General features: G+C 38.3%; 1 long non-coding RNA gene across 2 annotated transcripts in view; it reads left to right on the plus strand.

Annotated features, from left to right (window-relative positions):
* LOC114008134 (uncharacterized) overlaps positions 1-18,413 on the plus strand; it is a 300,116-nt gene that overhangs the window by 252,659 nt on the left and 29,044 nt on the right. For both annotated transcript variants that reach the window (XR_003549695.1, XR_003549697.1), the window contains exon 4: positions 12,998-13,067. This is a non-coding gene — a long non-coding RNA (uncharacterized LOC114008134). The remainder of the gene's footprint in view (positions 1-12,997; positions 13,068-18,413) is intronic.

Here is an 18,413-nt window from a genome sequence, read left to right on the forward strand (position 1 = left end):
TTGTGCAGGTCCCCCACCCTAAAGAAAAACCCTCTAAAAAAAAAAAAAAAAAAAAAAAGAAAAGAAAGAAAGAACTAACGGAGCTTTATGTATTCTACTTAGGAAGTTCTTGTTAATAATATGGATCCCAGTTATTCCAATAATTCATCAAATTTTATTTTGATGTTGTAGAGGAATTTATTATTTTTAATTGCCATAGGGTATATGTGTTAGCACACATGTACACATGAGAGAGAAAGAGAGAGAGAGGGAGGGAGGGAGGGAGAGATAGCATGAGAGATAGCACCCCTCAGTGGGGCATAGTCACATTGCAATTCCTTCTCTTCCATTTTTCCATCCCCTTGGGGTTTTGGGCATGCATACACATGCACCTGGCATGTTTTTAGACCACTGGGAATGGGAATTAAACTCTGATCGGCCATATGGGATCAGGATCCGTTAACTACTAGACTATAGGGCTGGCCCTTATAGATGAATTTATTATGTAAAGATTAAAATTGTATCTAGATTCAGTGACAACTATGCCTTCTCACTTCTGTTAGAATAACCTTTATTTCAGCTCAGACACAGAATGATTTAGAACCACTGGTCTCCTAGCTTCTAGTTAGACATGAATTATTTGTTTTACACACACACACACACATATATATATATACACACATACATACATACATATATGTGTGTGTGCATATATATGTATATTTAATGTGTGAGAAAATTTGTTTAATTTCTTTTTTAATATTTTTATTTCATTTTATTTTATACAATCAATCACATTATTTAGCTTACAAAGTGAATATTGTTTGTTATATTTTTTAATAAAAATTTTAAATAGGCTATACTCCTGATCAACAGAGTTATATTTGGCCCTCGGGTAGTCATATCATAAGGCATAATTGGACAAGGCTTTGAAAGAATATGATACATGAGGCGAAGAAGAGAAGATGACTCATTTAAATTTTTTTGAGAGAGATTTTTGCTATAGGACACATACATTCACTGGAGAGACAGAGAGAAACAGAAAGAGAGAAAGTGATAAATCATCCACCAAGGGGAATGGCCACGCTGCAAGTCTTTTCCCATTCTCCTCTTGGGATTTTGGGCATGTACGCACTTACGCCTGGTGTGAGTTTCAAGCTACCAGGTCCAGGACTCAAACCACGGTCAGCCACATGGGCGTGCAGCAACATAACCTTTCTGCCATCTGCTGATCCCAAAGATGACTTTTAAAATGTGTTTATTTGTTTGTTTATTTCATGCACGTCAGAGACAGAGAGAGAGGGGCACCTTCAACAGGGTCTCATGCCACAATTCTCTCTTCCTAGCCTTCCCAGCTAGCCAAGATTAGGGGCACACAGGCACATACGTGCCCAGCATGTACAGATTTACCCAAGAACTGAACCTCAGTCTTATTTGTGAATTCAGTATCATGGAGTGGCACACTACAGTGGCACCACTGTACCTGGCCCTGTGACTTTTAAATCTATTCATTGGACAAATATTTATTGAGCACCTTTGTTATACCAGCCCTGCCCTAGATGCTAAGAATATAAAGATGATTAAGGCATGCTTTCTGTCTTTGTGGGAGCCAATGTTGGTGCTGTTGGCAGAAAAAAAGAAAAGGGCATCAGGCAGAGAAAGGATTAGAGGTTAAGACGTGGACTTTTTGAATTTGAAATGAGGGCAGTCCATCTTAATAGTCTTAGTGTACTTTAGAATGAATTGAAAAATCTATGTTCTAGAGGGGGAAAGTAGCAAATAGTAATGGTAGACCAGAAAAACATGGATATGGAGTCTGTTTTCTATTGGGAAGCATACATTTAATACTTCAGGGTGGGAAACATCTTTTTATTCTTTTTTTTTTTTTTTTTAAGTTAGGACTTCTTGCCAAGTTTCTGCTTAGGAATTCTGAACTGAACTTCAGATGTTAAAAGGCTTCTGTTTTAAACACATTTGGAGTTGTGGCTTCTTGTTCAAGGAAGAAAACCCCTTCAAGTACATCAAAGAGCTGTGGAAAAAGATACAGTATGTTGACAATTTGTGTGAGGGCATCAAAACCAGAAAAATTGTCTCTGCAGTACACGTACATTTCAAAGTGAGTGGGGGAGGATCTGGTGAGAGACTTCGGGTGTTGTATTAAACCCCAAATACTTGGGAAGTAATTTAACACATTCACTGTACCTTCACTATGACCTGGCTCACCCAGCAATTTCAAACCAAGGTTTAGACGATGTTTTCTCTGGTGAGTGACCTTTAAATAAATTGTGAGGCTTCTTATAGTTGTGCCCAGGTGAGAAGAGTCAGGGAATGAAAGAAGAGGAGGGCATCTTCCCATAATATCAGAACCTATTTGACCCAAGACCTTGGTGAAAACTGCTTAAAAATTCAATTTCAATCACAGTGACCTGCATCTTATGAGGGGGTAATGGAAGAAGATGGTCTGTGTTGATTCAAGACCCATTCACTCCTTCATTCTATAAAAGAGGATACCGCGTAAAAACCACACCTGTAAGGGGTGAATCCTCTGAAATTCTTGGCGGAGGAACATGGGAATTATGTTCACTCAGATCTTGTCTACAGTCCCAGCTATCTCACTTAGGAGCTATGTAATCTCAGCCATGTTTACTCAACGTCTTCAAGTCTCTGTTCCCTCATTTAGAAAATGGAAGCAACAGCACCAACCTCAAAAGCTTGGAACATTGGAGATATAACACACTTAGCAGATTATCTGATGTTTACAAAGACCATTAATAAATGTTCCCTCCTGACACCCTCCCTTTACCTTCCCTTTGGAAGGATAAAAAAAGCCTAGGCCTATTTTAGGTTAATTGGAAGATTTCCAGTTAGGAAATGAAGGACGTGATAATCTGTATGTCAGTCCCAGCTCTCCCGCCACTTGCTATGTGACCTGTAGCAAGTCACCTAACCTTTCTCACCTCCATTTTCTCATCTACAAATTGAGGGGGAGATTGAAGTTTACAAATATTTGTAAATTGGAATACAAAGGAAAATTTAACTCCTAGGCAGAGAAAAAGCAGATTAGTAGACAGGCAACAGGGTTGGCTTTGGAGTTTGAATGTTTAAGTCTCAATACAGACTCCAAACCTGCTATCTAATTTTGACCTAGTTACCAAAGATTATTGTATCTCAAGTTCCCTCATCTGCTAAGTAGGAATAATAAAAAAGAGTTTATATCTTCAAGATACAACAGTAATGAGAGCATATATGTAGAACACTTGGCATGTACCTGACACATAGTAAGAGGGCCGCATACATCCTTATTGTCTCATAGAACTCTGTTGGAAAGCTCACAACTTGTGACTAGAAAGTAAAAATTGAATTACCTGAGAAATCTTGAAGGACAGCTTTGAACTCTGGCCTAGATCTTTCAGATTCCTGACGTGCACTGGAATATAGACTACAAATGTTTATGAACCATTTGGGGAATAGCAGCAACTTACCTTGTTACCAGAACTATTCTCTCTTTTGAGTCTTTCTGTATGGAGTTAGTTTTCTCTGAAATAGATGGAGCTCTAGTTAGAACCCCTTGGAAGAGTGTTATGAATGCTCTAGTATGGGGTAGTTTGCCAACAGTTTAAGGAGCTCCTTATATTAATTATTATGACCTTCATGTTCAAAGTATAGAGAATTCCCCTATACACTTCTGTTGAAGAACTAGAGTCTGGTTTACTGTGATTCCAATTTTGTTGCTCAAATAAAGTTACACTTGGTTTAAACCTGAATTAGCTTTGAGAGATGCTAAAGTATCCCTTTGCTTCAGTCCTGCTAAGGGCACAGTAGATCCCCTCAACATTGCCATAAATGATCAATTCAACTCATTGCACATCTCCTGCTTCGTGGTATTTAGAAACTCCAAGGAAATTTCAAGGAAGGAAATGGCTTTGGCAACTGTCTATGTAGTCAGAGAGAGAGCATGGTCAGAGCCAGATCAATACTTTACAGGACTTAAATGCTTAAAATCTCACCACATCCCACTCCCATCACTGTTCCCTTTACTATATGCAATTATAAATAATTTTTCTAATGTAGCCAAGTTTAACAAAAGTTATGATTTTCTCCTGGTGATTCTAAAATGTGTACACATACTTTTTTTAAACAACAAAAATATCTGATTTTCTAGTTCTCAGAGAACACATGAAGTGTGTTATAGATAACCTAGCCCTAGCCATGACCTTGGGATAACCATCCAGTGGGAATGTCTGAGAAATGTGGGAAGTGATTGTCTCTTCAAAATTAAAGAATATAATTAACTAAATGGATGGATCATTTGTTAAGTGTTTGCTTTTCTTTCCCAAAGGGAGAGAAGAGATGCTATGAGTAAAATCCTCAGCAATAATGGCTCATGCAGGACAGTGCATGATGCTAACCTAATATAATAGTGAGCGATACTAACCACCATTAATTAATGAGCTCCTGTTATTTCAACTCTCCAGACTTTGTAATTAACCTCTTAAACAGTTTCCTTTAGTCTTCAACATATTTTCAATACATTTTCTATATTGTTCCAAGAATGGTATCTTTAAAAAATGTTATCATGAGTATCCTCTATGTTTAATACTGTACAAGAAGCCTCACTGATGCCTACAGTACAGAGATAACTCCTTTGCATCTCAAGGTTCTTTACAAATGTTGAAATCTACTTTCTCCCTATGTATTGAAATGTTCCTCTCCATTTTATCCCAACCAACACTATGCTCTAGCTATATGTAAATATGCCCTAGCCTTTACATTTCTGACATTGCTGTTTCTTCTGCAACTTTCATCCTGAAAAAGTCAGTCATTTCTTAGAACACAACTCAAGTATCTATTCCTGTGAACAGGGTTCTCTGATTCTCGAGGCAGCCTCTGTGTCTTTCTCTCCCCTTTATACCTCCATAGACTTGGTTTATATCTCTATGATGACACTTCTGCTATGACTTTTCAGACCTGGTGGTTTATATGTCTATATCCCCTTTGCAACTGTGAGCACATCATGAATCAAAACCAGGTATCTTTCTCGTCTTGAAAGATGCCCAACACAAAGTAGAGGCAAAATAGTGTTTACTGAGTAAATGCAATAACTAGTCCATATGTTGACAATAGTACAATAATACCTACCTCTATGAAGGCAGAGACTATGTAGACAGTACTCTGTTCATTGAATAAATAGGTGAGTGAATGACAGCCTTATAGAGCTGTTGTGAAAATCAAAATGAAAACTATGGAGTCTCTGTGAACTATGAATGGCTGGGGTGAGGTAGGATTACTGTGATTGCAATGAACACAGTCCCCTGGCTCTCAAAGCAGTGTGACCATGTGCAAAGGGCCATAGGAGCCAGCTTTCAGCTGCCTGACTGTCACCCCAGGTAAGGAAAAGGCAGCGTTCCATTGACTAGACGTGTAATGGGGTGAAAGTGAGCCTGCTGCTATTTCTTTCACAGCTTGTGAAGGCTGTAATGAAAAGATCTGAGAGACTTTTTCTCCCTGGTCCTGGAAGAGAGTGTCATAAATGTCCAATTTACCACTGATTGCCACATTGGCCCAGGGACTCCACAGCAACAAGTCACTGAAACATAGCTAACTAGAAGTGCACACATTGAGAGAATAACTTAACCTCTTTTATCACCCTGATTGAGTAGCAAATTAAAAATAATACTAACCACCATTAATTAAATGACTTCTCCGTGTCATCCATAGGGCTAAAATCTCATTTGATCTCTATAAAATCATGTAACTGAGTCTATTGTCACTATTTCAGAGAACACATGGCTCAGCTACTTTCAGTAATTTTTTTTTCCCAAGGTCATTCAATTTATCAGTCAGCTATCACTATAATATACTTAAGTAACAAAGAACCCCAATGTCTCAGTGTCTTGGGATAACAAGACTTTAATTCTTGCTCATATTGTATGTCTACTATAGTGTCTAAGGCTAGATGTGGCTCTGCTCCACGCGTATCCTTGTTTAAGAAGCCAGGATGAAAAACAGATCTGATTAGGGATTTATCATTCTCACGACAGAGAGTAAAGAGCAACAGCCGAACTTCCAGAAATTCTTAAAGCTCTCTGGCTTGCAGCATGAATTCCTTCAACTCACATCCCATAGGCCGAAACAAGTCATGTGGCCAAGCTTGAAGTCAAAGGGGTAGAAATGTATGGTTTTCCCATAGTGACACACCTTAAGTCTCATAACAATGGACAGCAATGAATAACTGGGAAACAATAATCAAGGGCATTAATAAAATCAGCTGATAAGTGGCAGAGCTGGGAATAACACTGAAGTTCTTCCCAAACCAAATTCCAAGTGCTAGCCACCATACCAAGTAGTCTACTATGGGAACCTCACTGCAGTTTTATTAACTTTGGTGACAGCAACCCTGAGTGAAACTCTAAGGCTTTGATTCCTGGAAGTACAGGAAAAGGAAAAACTAAGCGCCCCACCTTGTCACTTAACAGAACAGGATTGCAGGTGTGTGTCAGTAAAGTCTTGTTCTGTAGTCTGTCAGTGTAATTGGCATGAAAAACCTACTCTCGTTCTGCAGCCCTTATTGCTCCAGTAAATCTCCCACTGTACCTCCCATTACCCCTCACTTAAAGCACCGATTATTCCTTTATTAGAGCTCAGCCACAAGTAGGCCATGAATTTTTATTGCTTTTCCGGATCTCATAAGGCATTGGGAAGCATCCATTTAAACATAGTCTCTACGCTATACCACAGTTTATGGCCTGATGTAGCATTTCACTGGTTTAAAAGAAGCCTCACCCACTCACCCCTTCTTTGAACACTTAGTTTCCTCCTTGAAAAAGAAAATTTCAAGTTCCTATTTTCAACCTGTCTAGTGGTTACACTGGAACATAGCCAGGTCAAAATGATGCCACCTTTAACAAAAATCTAAACGTCCCATTCTGAAAATCTCTTTGACCTAGAAAAAAATTTCTGCAGTCTCCTATAGCTCTCGTGGAATGTTTAATTTGTTTAATTTATGTGTGTCTCCATTCAGTAATTTATCCACCACACATTAATTGTATGATTACTGGATGACAGAAAATGTGCTAGGCATGGTGACGGGCTCCTCAACTTCGAGTTTCATCACTGTGGGCTGCCTCTTTAAAGGGGAGAAGAGAAAAGAGAGGGCATTTATTTCTTGAGTGACTTTGTAGTCATTGTCTTATGTGACTTGGTCTGTATCTTTGCTATGGTATAGAGTTATCTCACTTGGACATGGTATAGTTGAAATGTGCTTGAGTTTTGTTTTCAGCCTCAAGAATATTGTTGAACACAATTAGATATATGGCTCTAGACACAGTTTGATTAATGAGGGAAAATATCTCCTCAAAGCAGCTCAAGTTTTGTAGATAACCACTATATTTACTATTAACAGATTTTCTTTTTAGAATATCTTGATGTCAAGTAACCAGCTTCCACATGAGGCGATCTTTTCTCTGAGTTTTTAAACCTTAAAAATTTAAGACCTGTAAGTCTATAGTCACTGGAATTTTCCATCTGGATTTTAACAGATGCTTTTAAATTAACATGTCCCAAACCAAATTTAGTGTTTCCCATATCTACTTATGCTTTATTTATTTATTTTTAATTTTTTTCAATAAGGCACATGTACTAGATAGAGAGGGACAGAGAGAGGCAAAGAGGAAAAGTGAGAAATCACCCACCAAGCAAGGAATGGCCACACCATAATCCCTTCTCCTCTATGCTCTTCTTGGGATTTTGGACACACATATACACATACCTGGCTTGTCTTTCAAACTTCTGAGTCCAGGACTTGAACCATGAAGTCAGTCATGTGTTACCAGTGCCTTAACCACTACACCACCTTCTCGTTCCATCTATTAATACCTAATCTTGCCCATTTTCTTCATTCTCTCTTTGTCACCGTGCAAGTCACTTACCCATTTGCAAGCATTCATAACCTGGGAGACATTCTTGACTCTTCATTCTTCTTTCACCTGTCTCAATCCATAAGTCATTAGTCTTGCCCTTTTTGCTTCTTAGCATCTTTCAAACAAGTAGTGTCTACTCCATTCGTACTGCCTCAGCCTTCTCTTCATGGAATCCCTATAATACCTCCTTGAATGGTGGCCTGCTTATCTCCATTTTCACTCTATTTGAACCCATCCTAATCTTAGTATTTCTAGAATGACCCATTAATACCCAGATTTGATCATGTAACTTTCCCTTATAGAGGCCTTCAATGGTCCTTCAGTGTGTTCAGTAGAAAGGCCTTCCCTTCAGCACAGGATAACAAACATCTTTTATTAGCATTTCTTATACTAATGAATGCTTTGCTCCCATCTCCCATTTCTGTAATTTCATCTCCTATCCCTCAAAATACACTTTATAACCCAATCATGCCAACTGACATGCCTTGTTCCTGAAATCAACATCTTTTGATGGCTGTTTTATTCCTACCCATGTGATACTGTCTTCCTTCGTTCTCTTGGAACATTTCTATCCAATCCTGAAGACTCGGTTCGGACCTACTTTCCTAAGAAAAGTGCCTTGAGATCTTTTCAGGCAGAACTAAGCTCTTCTACCTTGGGCTTTCAATAGGGACATAAACTTCATCTCAGTTTCTAATTTCTTTTAAACTTCCTCTGTTCCATTGCTTGTTCAGGGAATCACAGAACCAATATCTTATAATATTGGGTTACTGGAAAAATTAAGGACATATTTTTCTGTTTTTCTATGCAAAAATGCATCATGACTTTTCCAATGACCCAATATATATCCTGTTTCTACTGCTTACTTAGACCTTTATGCCTTTTGTCCCATCGACCTTCAAGTCCTGTCAGATAGTTTGCTATTATCCCATTTTACAGATGATGATCAAGTTTACTTGATGTTTGAGATGGTGCAGTTGGTAAGTAAAAGCCCAGAGGCCCATGCCTGATGTCCCCACTGTCTTGCCTTGCCTGCTAATACACTCTTCACTGTTTGTAAAAGCAGCAGTGAAGAGAGGCCTCTGCTATGAAGACAAAAGAGGCTTAACAAAGGCATTTTGGAGGAAGCTTAGTCTAACAGACTTGCCTTCAAGTAGCATTTTTTTCTTTTCTTTTTTTCTTTCTTTTTTTTTTTTAGAGAGAGATTTTTGCTATAGGGCATGTGAACTTATCGAAGAGATAGAGACAGAGAGACAGAAAGTGAGAAATCACCCCCCAGGGGTGATGGCCATACTGCAATCTCTTCTTTTCCAGTCTCCTCTTGGAATTTTGGGCATGTATGCACATGTACCTGGTGTGAGTTTTAAGCCACCGGCCCCAGGACTCAAATAGTAGTCAACTATATGAGTGAGAGTCCAGGGACATAACCATTACACCATCTGCTGGTCCCTCAAATTGCATTTTCAAGGTGAGAAGAGAGATTATGTTAGGATTGCATTGTACAAAGGCCAATTAAAAGTTCATCAGAAAATGGAATTAAAGTACAATTTTATTTTGGTGCAAAAATTTTCAAAATGTATGCATAGCTTTTCCATAATATGTATTTTTCATAAACTTTTTGAAATTCCCTCATAGACCACTAAAAATTGTAATGTTTTAGGAAGCTAATTTGATTCCTCTATTATGTAAGATCGAGAAAATGTGAGTTATCTATATCAAAAATATATTTTTATTTTTATACTTTTTTTTTCCCCATTTTGGAAGAAATTTTTAGTAGTGACTAAAAAAATCACTTCTGAGTGGCTATTGCCTCCCTTTGCTGGGGTATTCTCATCTTTAGTGCACTGTCAGGCTTAGATTAGAGGCTCAGCCAGGATCTTGTACATTTCTCCTTAACAGAAATGTTTCTGCCAGCTAAATGCTTAGAGTTCTAGTCTCAGGTTAGATGTAGATGGATGTAAGGTGTGTCTGTCTACACAAACACTTCTCAACCTAAGGAATAAAATCACTCATGGCTTTACCTATTCTACTGTCCAGTGACCCCTGAATAAAGACACATATATGACAAGTTCCTTCCAGAGTTTAGCAAGAAATTATTTCTCCAAAAGATGTTTATCACATTAATGGTTATGGAAATTCAGTGGTTCCAAAGCATAGGTGGTGAATCCAAATTACTCAGGAAATGTAATAAATACACTGATTCCTGGATCCTATCCCCAGAAATTCTGATTGAGAGACCTGGAAAGGAGATGAGGAATCTATTTGTTGCAGAACAGCTTGATACTCCGGCTCTCCACAGTGCAGTCATTAAGACTCTGTTCTCACCATTAGCCTCCAATAATTTTAACCCGAGGTGTGGCTGCCCCTATAGCTGTTACTGCTGGGCTGAGAAGGGTCGCTCCTGATCTTTGACTGTGAACAGCACTCAGCTTGGTGCAGAGAACAATGCATGCCTCTAAACCTTGGCATCTTTTCCCCTAAGGCCTGAAGGCATTTAGTCCTGGTGAAAGGTGAGTCCTGGGGCTAAAGGAGCTCAGTTCCCACACCCCATCCTCTGCCTTCTGTGTGGCCAGAGCTGCTTGCATTTGTGTCTGCAGACATGTAAATGGGGACCTAGGTCCACCGGGAAGAGCATTATCTCAGGCATTTATGGGTCAACAGAGAGCTGATTGGGAAATGGGAAACTGAAGATACAAGAAATGGACTTGACAAAGGGCACTAAAGTTCATGACAGAGCCAGAATATAAGTCTGAGCCACCTGACTCAGACCAGTGCTCACTCACTACCTCCTGCAGCTGCTGTGGGGACTCAGAAGCTGTCCCTACCCCAGCTCCTGTAGAAAGGGACACAAAACACGGGATTAAAGTGACTGCTGCATATTAAAAATCAGCCCTTTGTCTGTCTTTGAACAGATCCACTGCTCATGCTCCCATTATTAGGGCAGAAACTTCCCAGGAGAGGGACAGGAGGAAAATGAGAAGAATTCAAGGAAGCTCTATATTGGGGACAATTTTTTTTTTCTTTTTAAATTTCAGGCTAAGATGAACCTGTTTATTTCCTCTGTACCCTAAGTGAATACCAAATGAAACTGATTTATGTCTCTTTCTCTAACTGGCATTCTAATGGGTCCACCAGAGGAAAATAAAATATTTAATAAAATAAAATGTGACAAATGAACTCTTTGAGTGAAAGAAGCCACATTAGTGAGAGTTGCAGAGACAGCAGAAGGAGGAAGGAGATTCTGAAAGCTGGAAAGAGGCCGAGGTGAAAATTGTAATGGTTTGGAGATTTAAAAAAATTTTAAATTGGAGGGATTTGACCATATTATATATAATCTGATGTATCCATGTATACATTTCATCTTCACTTGCCATTCTTTTGTCGCTTCTCATTTGCTGCAGTCGAAGCAGGGTTCCCTATTATGTAAATAAGGGAATGAGACAGATGGTGCCACAAAGCAATGAATTCATTTGGGGGGAGGGCTTTAATTATGGATGGGTGGGCCCGGCTGTGTTTTGGGTTCAGCAAACGTCCCAAACGTTATGGAATTGGCAAAACCCCAGATGCAGTTTTCCAGGCACATTTTAAAATCCTGTCATATTTGCAGGGGAATTGAAGTTGGGAATTAAACTTGTTCTTTATTAAATTCCTCAAGTTGCTGGCCCTGATTTTTAACCTTTGAAACTGTGGAGGAATTCAAGCAGTGTTTTAAGAAGTTGGTCTTTATTTCTAAGGTATTTTATAGGTACTACTGACAGTAACAGTAACGTTCTTATTGATTATTTAAAACTTGGAGATCCAGCATACAATAAAAGGGAAATCAAAATTATTCATAATCCCAGGAGATGTTTGCTAATTTGTTGGTATATTGAATTTTAGTATTTGAATGTACTTTTTTATACAGTTGAAATTATAGTATATTTGCAATTCTATATTTTATTTGGTTACTTAATACTGCCTCGCAATCATTCTCTTATACCAGTATTTATCTTATTTGTGGACATATAATAGTATATTAAATTTATGAATTAATCCCCTAAAAGTTTTTAAAAATATATTTTAGTAGGCATTTATTTTACCCAGAATAGTATCAACTAGATCTTTAGATGGTTTGAATTTTGTTTATATATTTAGTAAATAAAATTTGTTTGGTGGAAAGAGATGAACAGAATAATCAGAAATGGCTACAGAGATTTTAGGGGTGCCATTTAAGGTCACTGTCAATGACAAACTGATTAAAGTCATATGACAAGTTTATAGCCAAAAGCTGAAACTTTTGAAACTCAAAGGTAACCCGAGAAACTTAAAGAGTAACCCAAGACAGGCTGAGCTGAGGACATGTTGTAGTAAAGAACTTGGAGCTGTGGGTATTATTATAGAAAAATATAAATGGAAGTTAGGTGAACTTAAGGAAGCAGAGTAAACCATTAGCTTTCATGAGTTTAGTAGCCATAGATTCAGCTATCATAAGGGACCTTGCAAAGCCAGGCTGTGATATGATTTACCACTGTGCTGTGATAATACATTGACTCATGAGTTAAGAAGGCTTGTGTTTTGACCAAACCAGTCAATCTGTGAACCTAGCCAACCACTCAGTGTTTGTGTTTCAGTTTTGTGGTTCCACACTCCTTGTTGAGAACTAAGTGACCCTCATAATGCGATAAATTGTATTTCTTTCAAACAAACAAACAAAAACTAGCAAGAGGAAGAACATCAACTGGTAGAGCTGGTGCTGAAAAGGAATAGAAAATAAGCCTCAATGATAGTCGCTTGCCAAGAAGCCAAACCCTTGGATCCGTTAAGGAGCAGAATGTCACACTTGGCAATACTCTGGTTCAATGACATAAATGAGTCCACCAGACATGCTCTACAGAATTAATAAAAAAAAGATTATTTGTGATTCAATTTCAGGCAGCACTTTATTCTGTAAATACTGCACATTAAGTACATTATTAAAGTGCAACTAACATGCTTTAGTTCTTTGTTATTTCTTTTTCTAGGACAAATTCTATCAGAGGGAGATTCGTGAATGTGCTGATTCACTAAGACCTTGAATGTGTCAAAGGTTTTTTTTTAACTACATTTTTTTTTTTTTTTAGTGAGAATGTGCAATGAGTCAATTTCATCCCTGACAAATTATGAGTTCCCTGCAAATTCCAGAGAAGTGAGGTAGGATGAGAATAACCTGTTGGGGATAGAGCAATGAACTTACTATGCAAAATGTGATTGGTGAGGATTAGTGATTCACATTTCAGATGGGCAAAAGGAAAGCTGTCTGTGTTTGAGTGCTGAATGTACCTGTGACTAATGGAGTGACAAAAAGAGAATCATTTAAAGCCAACCATGCAAATTTGCTTTGGCCGTAGATTGGACATCCACAAAGAGGCTGGACCTAAAAGAAGTCATGCTGAGGTCAATTATAAAAAGCATTAAAAATGGAAACTCTGCCCCACAGAGTCAATATGCATAGTTCTCACCAGTCAAAATTGTGGAGGAAACAAAGTTGGTTTTTGAGTCTGCCTGCTGAGATGAATCTGTGGACCAAGGTTAAAATCTGGCTGTGTTTACTACAATTTATTTTCTACTTTGTTTATTTCTCTCAGCTTCTGCATCTGTAAACTAGGGGGCAGTGCAGTCGATCTTTAAAAATATATAATCAAATGTGTCACATTGTCTATCCATTCATTCCCCCAATATCAGAGAAGGTGTCTGTTCTTCTGGAAAGGCTGCAAAATTAACTGTAAAGTAGCTTCAAGTCAACACTCACTTTTGCTGTTAGGCTCTTGTAAATGTAACGTGCTCCTAAAACCATGCATTGCCTGGCTCCAGCAATCTTTCCAGTGGGGCACCAACCTCTTTCTTACCCTGTGAGCTTTAGCCTCTCTGGTTTCCTTTCTGCTTTTTGAATGCATCCTAATCCCAGCTCACTTCAAGGCCTTGGCTCATGCTGCTCTAACTGCATCCCTGCCACTGGCCCTCTCCAGTTTTTCATCTACTTAGCTCCTTCTCATCCTTCAGATCTCAGCTCATGCTTCCCTTGCCTTTGTTTAAGGCTCTTTCAGAACAGTGGTGTTTTCCTTCAGAGCACTTAGCCTAGAGTTTATGACCTACTCGTCTACCTTTGTTCTAGCTCTGGGGCCATATTGAGTTCCCCTTGCTGGCATATCAATACTTCACACAATTCTCAGTAAATATTTAAATTCTCAGTAAATATTTATTGAATCAATAAACAAAGCTTTAACAATTCATGCATTTTTATAATTATTCGTTTCTATAGTATACTTTTCTTTTTAAAGAAATTTATATATTTTTAGAACAGGGTTTCTCTGTGTCATGATCCTCCTGCCTCAGCCTCCCTGGTTGTTGGAAGAACAGGCTCATGCAACCACCCCTGGGTCTTTTAGACAGATTCTCACTACGGTGCCCAGGCCAGCCTTACACTCGCAGTCCTACTGTTTTAGCTTCCAAATCACTGAGATGACAGGCATGTGCCACTGTGTTTGGCCTATCAGTTGGAATTGAACCCCGGCCTGCCATGTAGTCCCAGGCTGCAGAGCACAATGTCTTAACAGTACACATCACTACAGCTGCGCCTGATGATACACCTATTTTAATAATTATTTGAAATAAAGCACACTGTTCCAAATAATCATCATTGAGGCAAATGGTCCCTCAGGAGCCTGTGTCATGCTTAGTCTTCCCTGATACTGATTCATTGCTGCAGGCACCAGAGTGTATGTCTTTTCCCCAATTTTAGAACAGGGAAAAGACATTGAAATAATAAAGTTATCTTCATTATTCTTTTGCTTTCTTCTCCCCCAGGATCAGGTAGCTATTAGCAACTATTTACAACTAACATGACCGAGAAAAAATGTTCCAGGCGAGTTTTCTTATCCCCTTGTTTAAGCCATTATCCTCTTCAAATAACAGGCCTGTCTGAATCTAAGGGCTAAAGTCCTTAGAATAGATTCACTGCAACAATAAGCAAAGGAGGATGGTTCCTACTGAAAAGAAGTTCTTCAAGTAGAACTGACAAAGTGGCTACTTCCTCTTAGATTTCAATTTTGTAGCTTATGGCTTGGACGACATCTGAGTCATTCTTGAAAGAAGATGACCTCAAGTGCCTTAGGACTTTTTCTCTCTCTCTATTAAAAAACAAAAAAACAAAACACTTAAATCTCTGGGAAACTATATACATAATTTTCTCAAGGTAAATCTCTTATTTCATTCTATGCCCTCATGGGAAGTATTTTCACTGTAATAGAAGGTTATCTTTGCTTCTCACCATGTTTCTTAAGATGAAGAATTTTCCAAAAAACAGAGAGAGAGAAAGAGAGAGAGACACTGAGGGACTGACTGATCATGAGAGGGAAAATGAGAAATCACCCCTGAGGGGTAGCCATACCACAATCCCTTTTCCTCCATTTTCCTATAAGAATTCTGGGAATGTACGCATACATGCCTGGTGTGATTTTTCAAGCCACAAGATCTGGGACTCAAACTGCAGTCACATATTTGGGAGTCCAGTGCTTAATCATCAAACTACCCGCTGGCCTCAAGGTTGGATATTTCTTTTGGGGTGGTGGTATGGGGTGAGCTCTCTTGTATACTATACGATGTTGAACAATGACTCTGGCATTTACTTTTTTGTTGCCAGTAACACTCTCTTCCCAGCTATGCCAATGAAACCTGCCTCTAGACATTGCCAAAGATAAAGAGCCACTGTTTTAAGCCACCGAGATTTTTTTCATTTCTGAAGCAAAATTTAGTATATTCCCAAACCTTTGTTTTCATTTTTTACTCAATATCTTCTAAGGTTAATTTTCTGTATATACTTTTCATGTATGAAACATTGTTTTACATTCCAATGTTTTTGACCTTCTTAAGATGTATTTAAAGCTATCATTCAGTTTGAATGCTAGTTAAATTTATCATTTTATGGTCTCCACTCAACCTAGACAATATGGCTTCAAATAATAAAAGTATCGCTTGTCTACAGTTGCCATTAAGACAAGTAGGGAATTTTGGTTTTTATTATATCTATGGTTAGTTGATTAACAGTTTTTAAATTGTTACCATGAAGTGGTTCATTTTGGTATTATTGAGGGATATATACAAGGTAAAGAAAACTAAGGTTTTGTCCTCAAAGAGTTTGCAAAGTAGTTGGGAAGTTAGTACACATTAATAAAAAATTTAAATCATACATTCTGTGCATTCTTTTACCATATATTAATAAAGTTAGAATGTTGCGTGGCACATAGTAAGTTCTCAAAAAATATTAACTATTGTTATAACAGAGACTATTATTTTTGTAACATTAAAAATTCATATTGCAAGCCTGTCTGGGTAGCCTCATCTCTTGAGTTCACACTTAGGACCTGGAGTAACTATGGAACTTTCACCATTCCATTGCCCACTGCTCTGGTGGCCTGGGGTCACCCCACTTGCCAGGAGACTTGAACCTGGTCTGGGCAGGCCTCCTCTCATCAGACCACCCTTGGGGCAGGGGAGTAACTTTGGAATTTTCGTCATTCTGCTGCCCACTGCTCTGACAGCTTGGGCTTTCCTTTCCTTCCAGGAGACTTGAGCCAAGTCTGGACAAGCTTTCTTTCATGAGTATACCCTCATGGCCTGGGAGTAACTTTGGAACTTTTGATACACCAGCCCATGAAGTACAATGCGTGACTTGATCATCTTCACTAAGTTATATCTCCTTAGCTTGCTACCAACCCATCAAGAGCTGAATGTTTGGAAGAAGAGTCAACCACCTGAAGTTTCCATAACTGCTCTTACCTGGAAGACACAGACCACCAACGGGGTCGGGGGGAAGAACATACCTTGGAACTAAGGGTGAAATTTCTTCTTCCAATACTAGTCCAATAAATCTCAAATAAATAGAAAAAAAGAAAATACTGCATCATATGACCAAAAACCAGCATAGATCTTGAAGAAACATGAGAAAACTAGGGGGTAATTCTCCCCAAGGGGAGTGTAGTAGTCCCTCACCAACAATGGATAGCATAGAGAAATACAAACAGATGTCAGAAAAAGAATTCTGAATACTCATAGTGACAAAACTCATTAAGATGTAGAAGAAAACAGATAATCAGTTCCAGAAAATGAGAAGATTATTTCAGGACATGAAAAAGGAATTTTGTAAAGAAATAAAGACACTAAAAAAGAATCAAACAGAACTTCTGGAAATGAGGAAAACAACAGAAGAAATTAAAATCTCCCTAGAAAGTAGTAATAGCAGATTGGAACATACAGAAGAAAGAATTTCTGACCTTGACGACAAAGTCTCCAACATAAACCAAATCAACAAAAAGAATGAAAAAACAACAACAACAAAAAAAATGAGGACAACATACGGGAAATTCTAGACACCATGAAATGCCCAAATATCCATATTATGAGTATCCCAGAAGGGGAAGAATATGCAAAAGGTATGGAAAAACCTCTTTCATGATATAATATATGAAAATTTTCCAAATATAGAGACACATGTAGAAATTCGGACCCAAGAAATAGAAAGGACCCCAAATAGAATCAACACACATAGATCCTCCCCCATCATAGCCAGATTGGTAAAAATTAAAGACAAAGACAATATTATAAAAATGGCAAGGGAGAAACGTGAAGTTACTTATAAAGATTATCCCATTAGGCTAACATCAGATCTCTCGAGGGGACAGGAAAAATGAAGATTTTCTACTGATAATTCAGCCTCCAGCAAACAAAGCTAGTGTGGCAGGAGAGTTGAGGCCTTCCTTCAGAAGAGGATTCCTCATGGCTCCTGCAAACTAGTCATTTCAGGGGACAGGAAAAATGAAGATTTTCTACTGATAATTCAGCCTCCAGCAAACAAAGCTAGCATGATTGAACTTCAAGAATTTAAAAGAAACACACCATCTATCAGATGACAAGAAATCACCACAGGACCACAAGAAATATGGGAAAGCAAGAAAATACCTCTCCTCCAAGGGAAAAGAATTCCTCTTCATCCACAAGCAGTTCAATGCAAATCATGGAAATGTCTGATAAAGAATTTAGAACATTCATAATGGTGAAGCTAACTGAGATGGAAGACAAGAGAGACAATGAACTGCTAAAGAGAAAGGAGAAAGAAGTTGACGAGTTCCAGGAGGTGAGGAAATCCTTGCAAGATCTAAAAGAGGAATTACACGCTTTACAAAGTCAAACGGAACTGTTAGAAATGAAATCTATAATACAGGAAGTCAAAATCTCCCTTGAAAGTATTAAAAGCAGACTAGATCATACAGAAAATAGAATCTCAGATGTAGAAGAGAAAATTGCTGGCCTAGAAAAATCCACCACAAAGAATGAGAAAATGGCACAAAAATTTGAGAATAATATACGAGAAGTACTAGATACCATCAAACATCCAAACATCCAGATAATTGGCATTCCAGAAGGTGAAGAGACCCATAAGGGCATTGATAATCTATTCCATGAAATCCTGCAAGAAAACTTTCCAAACCTAGAGAGGCATTC

Source organism: Tupaia chinensis, unplaced genomic scaffold (genome assembly GCF_000334495.1).
Source record: "Tupaia chinensis unplaced genomic scaffold, TupChi_1.0 Scaffold000291_1, whole genome shotgun sequence".
In the NCBI taxonomy this organism is placed as follows: Eukaryota; Metazoa; Chordata; class Mammalia; order Scandentia; family Tupaiidae; genus Tupaia; species Tupaia belangeri.